The 9,622-nt window shown below is 40.9% G+C and overlaps 1 long non-coding RNA gene across 1 annotated transcript in view; it reads right to left on the bottom strand.

Moving 5' to 3' along the window:
- Positions 1-7,872: 7,872 nt before the first annotated feature.
- Positions 7,873-9,622, bottom strand: part of Gm30688 — a 46,173-nt gene continuing 44,423 nt past the window's right edge. Inside the window, exon 5 of the long non-coding RNA XR_001785327.2 lies at positions 7,873-8,481. This is a non-coding gene — a long non-coding RNA (predicted gene, 30688). The remainder of the gene's footprint in view (positions 8,482-9,622) is intronic.

Raw genomic sequence — 9,622 nt, 5'->3', positions numbered from 1 at the left:
ATGCTCATGGATTGGCAGGATCAACATTGTAAAAATGGCTATCTTGCCAAAAGCAATCTACAGATTCAATGCAATCCCCATCAAAATTCCAACTCAATTCTTCAACGAATTGGAAGGAGCAATTTGCAAATTTGTCTGGAATAACAAAAAACCTAGGATAGCAAAAAGTCTTCTCAAGGATAAAAGAACTTCTGGCGGAATCACCATGCCAGACCTAAAGCTTTACTACAGAGCAATTGTAATAAAAACTGCATGGTACTGGTATAGAGACAGACAAGTAGACCAATGGAATAGAATTGAAGATCCAGAAATGAACCCACACACCTATGGTCACTTGATCTTCGACAAGGGAGCTAAAACCATCCAGTGGAAGAAAGACAGCATTTTCAACAATTGGTGCTGGCACAACTGGTTGTTATCGTGTAGAAGAATGCGAATCGATCCATACTTATCTCCTTGTACTAAGGTCAAATCTAAGTGGATCAAGGAACTTCACATAAAACCAGAGACACTGAAACTTATAGAGGAGAAAGTGGGGAAAAGCCTTGAAGATATGGGCACAGGGGAAAAATTCCTGAACAGAACAGCAATGGCTTGTGCTGTAAGATCGAGAATCGACAAATGGGACCTAATGAAACTCCAAAGTTTCTGCAAGGCAAAAGACACCGTCAATAAGACAAAAAGACCACCAACAGATTGGGAAAGGATCTTTACCTATCCTAAATCAGATAGGGGACTAATATCCAACATATATAAAGAACTCAAGAAGGTGGACTTCAGAAAATCAAATAACCCCATTAAAAAATGGGGCTCAGAACTGAACAAAGAATTCTCACCTGAGGAATACCGAATGGCAGAGAAGCACTTGAAAAAATGTTCAACATCCTTAATCATCAGGGAAATGCAAATCAAAACAACCCTGAGATTCCACCTCACACCAGTCAGAATGGCTAAGATCAAAAATTCAGGTGACAGCAGATGCTGGCGAGGATGTGGAGAAAGAGGAACACTCCTCCATTGTTGGTGGGAGTGCAGGCTTGTACAACCACTCTGGAAATCAGTCTGGCGGTTCCTCAGAAAACTGGACATAGTACTACCGGAGGATACAGCAATACCTCTCCTGGGCATATATCCAGAAGATGCCCCAACAGGTAAGAAGGACACATGCTCCACTATGTTCATAGCAGCCTTATTTATAATAGCCAGAAGCTGGAAAGAACCTAGATGCCCCTCAACAGAGGAATGGATACAGAAAATGTGGTACATCTACACAATGGAGTACTACTCAGCTATTAAAAAGAATGAATTTATGAAATTCCTAGCCAAATGGATGGACCTGGAGGGCATCATCCTGAGTGAGGTAACACATTCACAAAGAAACTCACACAATATGTATTCACTGATAAGTGGATATTAGCCCCAAACCTAGGATACCCAAGATATAAGATATAATTTGCTAAACACATGAAACTCAAGGAGAATGAAGACTGAAGTGTGGACACTATGCCCCTCCTTAGATTTGGGAACAAAACACCCATGGAAGGAGTTACAGAGACGGAGTTTGGAGCTGAGATGAAAGGATGGACCATGTAGAGACTGCCATAGCCAGGGATCCACCCCATAATCAGCATCCAAACGCTGACACCATTGCATACACTAGCAAGATTTTATTGAAAGGACGCAGATGTAGCTGTCTCTTGTGAGACTATGCCGGGGCCCAGCAAACACAGAAGTGGATGCTCACAGTCAGCTAATGGATGGATCATAGGGCTCCCAATGGAGGAGCTAGAGAAAGTAGCCAAGGAGCTAAAGGGATCTGCAACCCTATAGGTGGAACAACATTATGAGCTAACCAGTACCCCGGAGCTCTTGACTCTAGCTGCATATATATCAAAAGATGGCCTAGTCGGCCATCACTGGAAAGAGAGGCCCATTGGACTTGCAAACTTTATATGCCCCAGTACAGGGGAATTCCAGGGCCAAAAAGGGGGAGTGGGTGGGCAGGGGAGTGGGGGTGGGTGGATATGGGGGACTTTTGGTATAGCATTGGAAATGTAAATGAGTTAAATACCTAATAAAAAATGGAAAAAAAAAAAGAACTGTATATTGTAGACACTAGAAGAGAAAATTTTGTGAGAGGGTTTGTTGTTGTTGTTGTTGTTGTTGTTGTTGTAACTGTTTGAGGAGATAGATATCTTTAACCTGATTGCAGAACATATACACATCAAACAACAATAATGATACCCCACTAATGCATATTTTATACATTAATTAAAAATTTAATTCAAAATAGGAAACAAAAAGGGTAGAAAGAGGGAGGGAAATGGGCTAGAGGGGATATGCTCTGGTATATTGTATGCTTGTAATAATGGACTTATGTAACTGTATAATCAAAAAATCAAAATTTAAAATTTAAAAATAACCTTGATATTAGGATAAAGAAACAAGGAAGAAGTGGGGGGAGGGTGCTTGGTTTGTCTAATAAGAAAATAAGGCAGGGCATTAAGACGAGGTCACCATGGAAGAAGTTTGGCTTGAGATACATTGTCAAGGCTTTGGGGGAGCACAGATATAGCTTAAGTAAAAATCATTGTCAGAGCATGCAAGGTTTGAAGCAGAGTGGTTTTACCCACAGAGATTTTGTAGAGAAAAATTGCTTTGCCTGAAAAATGCTCTCTTATTTGATGTTCCCTTGTGTAAGAATTTAAGCATCTTTTGATGTTGACAGCTGTCAAACTGTATTTCTTTAAAGCAACGTGACAATGCCTGTAGCCGTAGGTGTGTGAAGTCCTAGTTGTGCATCAGTGATTCTATGCAGGGTGGCTGGCTGACTGGATGCAAAAATCCATGGCCTGTAGGGAAATGTAAGTGTCCTACAGCTCATCACATATATAATACTCCCACATAAGTGAAGTTTTAGATCATCCATGTTCTCTTTAGGTATCATATGTGTGTAAACACATGTTTCTGCTAGGTTCCTCATCTTTAGTCATACTCTTTACTCAATTATTGGCTCAAAGAGCAAATTAATAATTGGGAGTAAGAGCAGAGCGATACTATTCCTTGTCTCTTTTTTTCTATAAACCAAGGGTGGAAATGTTCTTTGGAATATAATGTTAATATGAAGTACCAGAATTCTATAGACTGGGTTACTGATTTTTACCACAAAGGCCCTGAGGGTATGTATCCCTTACTCATGTAGCTCTATTGGAATCTCTGCTGTGGTTGGGAAAGTCTGAATCTAGAGGAATATGTAGCATCCTCTGGGTTCTCACAAATGTAAAACGATCAGCTATTCCTATCAAATTCTAGGCATATGTTCTTATCTTCAAGTACTGTCCTATTGGAGAAAGAAATAGTTGTTGGGAAAGAGGGATATGAATATACCCCTCCCCACAGGAATTATAATTGCATTTAATGACAACATCAGCCAAAAGATATGACATGCAGGGAAAAAGGATCATAAAAGACAATTCAGTGGTGGACCATTTCTTAGAGATTACTAATTTCTCCTCTTGACACACAAACCCAGTCATCTTGAAGGTCTCTAACCTTATTACCCTTTAGAGATTAAAAACTTTTCATGTTTACTAGAGAACACTTAGCTTAAATACTGTTATTAGGAAATTGTGTCCTTTGGGTAATCAACTATAGTATCCTCAGAATTGGCCTTAGCTTTTCAATGAAATTCATTATAAGTTAATTTATTAAATTTTTAAAGAATTTCATAAATTAATACTGTATTTCCATCATTTCCACCCTTCTATCTCCCCGCTTCAGCTCCTTTCATGGCCCTCACTCCCTCTCAAGTATATGTCCTTATTAATTATTATTTTTATAAACACACACACATACCCTGATGAGTCCATTTAGTGTTGTTCATATGCATTTATGTTTAGGGCTGAACACTTGAGACTGGATATCCTATCAGGGGCTCATCCCTGGTGAGGACTGATTCTTCTTCAATTCACTGCCTGTAGCTTTTCATCTAGGACTGGAGTTGTGAGTTTCCTCCAACCCATATTGACATGTAAGCTGGTGTTACCATTGTACAGATCTTGTTTGGGTGACCAAATTGTTGAGATCTCATGGATGCAGTTTCCCTCTCATATACAGAAGACATTGGCTCACAGCAGATGTCCTGGGCCTCTGTCTCTTGGGTTATGTCTACCCCCTCTTCGGCAATTTTCCCTGAACCTTAGATGCAAAGGTTGTGTTGTAGATGAACCATTTGTAGTCAGTTGTTCTCTATATTTTGAACCCTTATGCATTTCTGAAATGATCTCTGTCTACTACAAAAAGAAGCTTCTTTGATGAGGGGTGAGAGCTACATTTGTCTGTGGATTCAAGGTACGTATTTAGGATGCAGTTAGGATTACGCTGATTAAGGAAAATGGAGGTAGGAGGGTCTCCTTTAGAGTGTCTATTACCTCAGAAGTCATGGATAGTTGGCAAAGTTAAATGGTACCAAGCACAGATTCCTTTCCACTGGATGGTATGTGTCTATGTATTAATTGCTTTTCTATTGCTGTGATAAGACACAGTGACCAAGACAACTTATAAAAGAAGGGTTTAATTATGCCCATGGTTCCAGACGGTTGGAGTCTGTGATGGCAGAGTAAAAGCTGAGCAGTAACTCTGTTGGAACAGCAGCTGAGAGTTTAAATACTTCCTCTAGCAAGGCCACAGTTCCTAATCCTTCCCTAACAGCCACCAAATGAGGACCAAGTGTTGAACACCAGAAACTTGTGAAGGACAATTCATTCAAACTAGCGTGATGGAGGTATGTGCATGTGGTGGTTTGAATAGGTTTGACCACCATGGATTCATGCGTTTCAATCTTGGCCATAGGGAGTGGCTCTAATAGGAGGTATGGCCTTGTTAGAGTAGGTCTGGCCTTGTTGGAGAAAGTGCATCACTGTGTAGGTGGACTTTGAGGTCTTATATATGCTCAAGATCTGCCCAGTATGGAATCCAGTCTCCTCTGGGCTGCCTACAAATCAAACTGTAGAACTCTCAGCTCTTCCAGCATCATGTCTGCCTACAAACTGCCATACTTCAAGCCATGACTATAATGGACTATACCTCTGAAACTGTAAGACAGCCCCAATGTGACATCCAAAAAGGGTGAGTCCCCTAGAGTTGGAGTTAAGAGTAGCTCTGGCAGGTAGATGTCTGAATTCGGGGCCAGTCTGGTCTACAGAATGGGACAGTCAGGGCTACACAGAGAAATCCTGTCTTGAAAAGCAAACAAGCAAAACACTTATAATCTTCTCTGACTATAAGAAATTAGATTGGTTAATTTTATGTCAACTTGACACAAACTAAAATACTTTGGGAAGAGGAACTCTCAATTGAAAACATGCCTCTATAAGATTGGCCTATGGACAAGTCTGTCAAGCATTTTCTTGATTAATGATTGATGGGTGGTGGAGCTAGCCTTCTGATGTGGTCCTGAATTGTATAAGAAAACAGACTGAGCAATCCATAGAGAGCAAGCCAGGAAGCATCATTCTGCCATGGCCTCTGCATCAGTTCCTGCCTCTAGATTCCTGATTTGAGTTCCTGCCTTGGTTTTCTTCAACAAACTGTGATCCAGGATGGGCAAGCCAAATCAACCCTTTCCTCCCCAAGTTGCTTTTGGTCATGGTGTTATCATAACAATAGAAACCCTAACTAAGACAATGGTCTTCATGTATGTCATAGTGGTTATCTTAGAGAAAGAATTACAGGCTATTTTAATTTCTTCTCTTGGGTAACAGCAAGAAATCTAACTAGAGAACAAAACATTATATTTTAAAATATTTCTTTAATAAGGAGCAAGAAGAGACTTATTTGTGTTCCAGGATTTTCAGAAAAAGTTAATATTTTTTCTGGCATTTCTCACACATGTTCTAGATTGTTAATGAAAATTCCACATTAAAAAGGGAGAAAGACAATGAAACTCTGTGGACGCATAAAAAAAAGTTATTATCAGAATATGTAAAGCCTGAAGGTGTGTTAAATTGGTCTGTATAACTACTTGATCAAAAAGTAGTCAAAGGCCATGCACTACAAACAAACACAAGAAAACCCTGACAATTTAAAGTAGTTTATGAAATCAACTTCTACTCCATATCAATGTAAAATTGCCCCACAGTGATGGGGTGAAAAAGAGAAGTTGTCCTATTTCCTCTGTATCTTGGTTAGACTACAGTGAAGCAGATAACACGACTGGCATTTCAGCAGGCATTATCTGGGCAATTGAGAGAAGGCTGAAGGTGCATGATATGTGAACAAATATTAAAAATCTTTCGGGGCTGGAGAGATGGCTCAGCGGTTAAGGACACTGACTCCGCTTCCAGAGGTCCTGAGTTCAATTCCCAGCAACCACATGGTGGCTCACAACCATCTGTAATGAGATTTGATGCCCTCTTCTGGTGTGTCTTAAGTCAGCTACAGTGTACTCATGTATATTAAATAAATAATTCCTTTAAAAAAAAATCTTTCCTCCTTGGTTGTATAGATTGTGTGTGTTATGGCTCTGGACCTCTACTCAGAATTGACAGGGAATTGGTGTTCTGCTTTGGTTCAGTGGCATTTGTGCACCTCAAAGCTGTGAGACATAGCAAGTAAAATGTCATTGTCTAAGAACAGTCTGTCGCAAGGCAATGGACCATGACCAGCCGAGGTGTTGTTTGGTAGTTGAGTGATTCATCAGAAGCAAACACTGAGTTTTATTGATCTAAGCATAGGGTACACCAGATAGCAGCAGTATTTTGAGCAAGAATGAGGAATTATGCAGCATACATAAGGCACAAAGAGAATCTAGGTTGTTGTCTCAGTGATCAAGGGGGAAGCAGTGTCGGTATCATGTTGCTAATGGCCTGGGGTTGTTAATAAACGATGCTCCCTAAAACAACCAGAGTGCACCATAAATGGGACACACTAATATTTTCACTTAAAGGGTTTTTAGCTAAATAGCAATTTGCTTCTAAGCAGTCAAAAGGTTCCATTTAAGGTTCATAATTGGAAAATATTTTATCAATCTAATGATCAGGAGGCTGCTGATTATGAGAAACGCCTGCACTAATAACACAGCCTATTTGCATTCCATTTGGATGTATGCAGAAGGGAAACTCATAAGGATTGCCTGACGGCTTTGGTGGCATCTGTCTGTGTTCATAGCTCTCATGGAGTTTAGCCTCAAATAAGGGGCAGGAGAAGAACAACTGAGATAGGAAGGTGAGCCCTGCCCCCTAACACAGAGGTTCCTGCAGTCAGGGACTGTCGTGGAGCGGTATTGGTGCCAGCAAATCTGCACACACACCTGGCACAGAACACAGTATACACCTGCCTCACAGCTCCAGTTACCTAGGAAGAATTTGTAAATCAAGAGAAAAGGAAGACAAGATGATCCCTGGGGAGATTTGATACATGTGAAACCCCAAACTGAAATAAATGTAATTTTTCTTGTTGTTTTTGTTTGTGTTTTTCCAGACAGAGTTTCTCTGTGTCCATGGCTGAGGGAAGAAACACTAAAGAAGATATAAAGTAGCATTGTAACATTTAGGATCTGAATAGCTGAGCTGATCAGTATCTCTAATCTACTATGATTACCTACCAGAGAGAGAGGGGGGGGAAGGAGGAAGAGGAGGAGGAGGAGGAGGAGGAGGAGGAGGAGGAGGAGGAGGAGGAGGAGGAGGAGGAGGAGGAGGAGGAGGAGGAAGAGGGAGGGAGGGAGGGAGGGAGGGAGGGAGGGAGGGAGGGAGGGAGGGAGGGAGGGAGAGATCTAGAACATCTTCTTTTTGCTTTTAAATAGAAATATATACATTTAGTATTATTTTCCCATCTTTTTCAAAATGTGTTTTAATTGAAATAGAATTAAACCCTTTACTCATCCCTTTTCTCTCCAACCCCACTCCAGCTACCCTCCCTCAAGCATCTCCCAAGTCCCACCCCACTCAAGTTGATAGCCTCTTTTAATGTATTAGTATTATTATGTTACATGTATACATATACATGTATACATATATACATATACATATTACATATATATGCCAAGTCCATATTTGTAGATGGGTACATAGTTTCAGGGATGACTTCTCTGCATTGGACAAGAACACTCATCCACACGAGAGGCTAATTCCTCTACCAGGAGTCATTTGCTGCCTTTAGCCCTTTGTAGGAACGGGAGTCTGTAAAAACTTCCCTGTTCCATGTTAGCATGCCCATTGATAATGCGGTGCTCTGGTCTTGCTTATGCAGCCAATTCTAGGAGAGATTGATTCTATCATACTTCCTGGTACTGTGGCTCTCAGAGGCTTTCCATTCCTTCTTCAATGATGTTCCTTGAGCCATAGACACAGAAGCTGTGTTGCAGATGTTTCTGTTGGGGCTGGATGTCCCAGGATCTGTGGATCTCCAGTCATGATTTTCCGTGATGGTCTCCATTTGCTAAAAAGGCAGGCTTGGTTAATGAGGGGTGGTAGCTGCATTCACCTATGGGTATAAAGTTGATTTAGAATATGGTAAGGAATTATGGTGGTCTAGAAAGGCAGAAATAGTAGATCCTTTTCTAAGATCCATCACCTCCCTGGCTTTGGGAGGTTTGCTAAATTTCTAGTACCAAGGATGATTTCCTCTATTGAGTTCAGGGTAGTTCAAGGGACAAGAGAGTATAGAATAAAGATGTAGCCCTTGGTTGTAGCCCCCATTCCTGCACAAAGAACTATGGGTGGCTAATGACTGCTGGGAGAGTTAGCCTCTCACCTGGATGAGTCTCTGTCTTGTCTGCTGGATGCAGAGTAGTGAATCCTGAAACTATATACAAATCACCTACAAATACAGACTTGGCAGGTTGTGTGTGTGTGTGTGTGTGTGTGTGTGTGTGTGTGTGTGTGTGTGTGTACATACATACATATAAGTAACACTAAAAACTTTTAGTTACCACTGACATGTGATGACCACTTATTGCATCTTGCCATGCTGACAATTGTGGCTCATGGGTATTGCAGCTGGGTAGGACTATTAAATAACTTCCCTCCCTTGACAGCTAGCATAGTACTTTCTGGAAACATAGAAGCTAGACCACTGGGAGAAAGGCTTTCAGATCAGACCCATCTCATATCATCCAAGTTCTATGTCCTCTATGTGCAGTGTCCTCTGCAAGAGGGGCCCGCTCTTAACTGCTGAGAAGCAGCCTCTATAATCTACATTGTTTTATCTTTTGGACTACCCTGAAGAATTCTTTGAAAGGATATTTCTCCTGCCTGCTCCTGGGATTTTTGTTGTCTGTGGTTCTTCTGGGATCCTGTCAACCCCAGTGGCTTACCTTCTTATACTATATATTAATATATATTATATACTATATAATATATAAGTAAATATAAAATACTATGATTTCTAATGGCTTTACCAAACAACATTGTTGTCATTTGTCCCTAATCCACCTTTTTTCCTTCTGTATCGACCTCTTTCCCTCCTCCCCATTTGGAGCCCCCTCCTCATTACTCTCCTACCCTCTGCATATCACGTGTACCCTGTTATCCCCCTCTCAAACCCTCTCCACCTATGGTCACTTTATGAGTTCTGCTTTCTGTAATGACTTCATGTTGTATACTCACATCTGAGGATTTGGAGT

This window comes from Mus musculus, chromosome 6 (assembly GCF_000001635.26).
Source record: "Mus musculus strain C57BL/6J chromosome 6, GRCm38.p6 C57BL/6J".
Taxonomy (NCBI): Eukaryota; Metazoa; Chordata; class Mammalia; order Rodentia; family Muridae; genus Mus; species Mus musculus.
Note: the sequence above shows the minus strand (reverse complement) of the source record. Positions and strands in the feature narration are given on the sequence as shown.